The following is a 1,854-nucleotide window of genomic DNA, read 5'->3' on the forward strand; positions in this document are numbered from 1 at the left end:
ATGGCACTGCTGACAAGACGATCCTGTCAACAGTGTCAAAAATGGCACTGCTGACAGGACGATCCTGTCAGCAATGCAGTATTTCCTGTTATTGACAGGATCGTCCTGTCAGCAGTGCAATATTTTCTGATATTGACAGGATCGTCCTGTCAGCAGTGCAGTATTTTCTGCTATTGACAGGACGATCCTGTCAGCAGTGCAGTATTTCCTGCTGTTGACAGGACGATCCTGTCAATAGCCTCAGGCTTAAGAAAATACAACAAAAACATTACTGTTACTCTTAGACGTGGCAGTGTTTCCCTCAGGTTAACATTAGCAGGTCTACTCACTTCACATACAAAGAAATTTTTGTTCACCCGTTGAACGATTTTACAACATTTGGACCGTAGCACCACTGCATAATTGCAATTTCGCACCACAGGATCTATTCAATTTATTAATAAGATACAACAAAAATAAAATATTACTGTTATTCTTAGACGCGGCGATATGACCGAAAATTCTCACTCTTGCCTAACTCCTGACTCTCCTTTTTTTTAACACTTAAGCTTCCTTTTATTCCTTTTCACTTCAAATGCCTAATTTCCTTTCACAGCAGATTCTTAATCTTTCTTCTTTTCGTCCCTGTCTCTATCTCTTCCTGAACTTCTCTCCCTGCTGGCACGTCTGGCCGGGCACTTAGCCACCAGGTGCTCCGGCGAGCCACACCCATAACACCTCCTCCCTCCGTACTGCGGCTGGTGATATGGTCGCCATGGCTGTGGTGCGTATGACCAGTGTCCTGAAGACTGGTACCCTTCCCTCCGCCCTGGACGTGTCGGCGTTGACTGCTTGGATTGACTTCCTCCGGAACCTAAGATCCCAGACACCCTTCTGCTCACTTTCCTTTCGGACTCTGTGGCGTATATCTCCCTAATTGCCTGCTTAAGCTTCGGGTCGTGCCTATGTAAACGCAGCAACTCTGCTGCTGATTGATAGTCCTCCGCTTTCCTATGGTTTTCCCTTTTAGCAGCGGTAGCGAGGTCTTCAACAAGTTGCATGGCTGACGTCGCGTCGAAAAGGCTGTCAGGCCGTTGAACTATACTACGGATGTCCCTCAGAATGGCTCTAACACCTGCGTTTCCCCTCTGTAGTCCATCTACGGTCGCCTGCAGGGTCCGTACTATCTGAAGGAGGTCCTATAAATGACAAATAGGGTTCTGTTCAACTCGAGCCGCAATCTCATACACTTAAGCTAACACCACTCAGGTTAATTCCATCCCACTCACTAACACTATTCATGTTGAGCTCATCTATACAGGCTATCACCACACAGGTAAATTTCAGCCACACAGGCTATCGCCACACAGGTAAAAATTCAGCCACACAGGCTAACATCACACAGGTAAAATTCAGCCACACAGGCTATCGCCACACAGGTAAAAATTCAACCACACAGGCTAACATCACACAGGTAAAATTCAGCCACACAGGCTAACATCACCCAGGTAAAATTCAGCCACACAGGCTAACATCACACAGGTAAAAATTTAACCACACAGGCTAACATCACACAGGTAAAATTCAGCCACACAGGCTAACATCACACAGGTAAAATTCAGCCACACAGGCTAACATCACACAGGTAAAATTCAGCCACACAGGCTAACATCACCCAGGTAAATTCAGCCACACAGGCTAACATCACCCAGGTAAATTCAGCCACACAGGCTAACATCACACAGGTAAAATCCAGCCACACAGGCTAACATCACCCAGGTAAATTTCAGCCACACAGGCTAACATCACACAGGTAAAAAAATTCAGCCACACAGGCTGACATCACTCATGTAAAATTCAGCCACACAGGCTAAC

This window comes from Branchiostoma belcheri, unplaced genomic scaffold, assembly GCF_001625305.1.
Source record: "Branchiostoma belcheri isolate BF01 breed outbred unplaced genomic scaffold, Haploidv18h27 scaffold504, whole genome shotgun sequence".
Taxonomy (NCBI): Eukaryota; Metazoa; Chordata; class Leptocardii; order Amphioxiformes; family Branchiostomatidae; genus Branchiostoma; species Branchiostoma belcheri.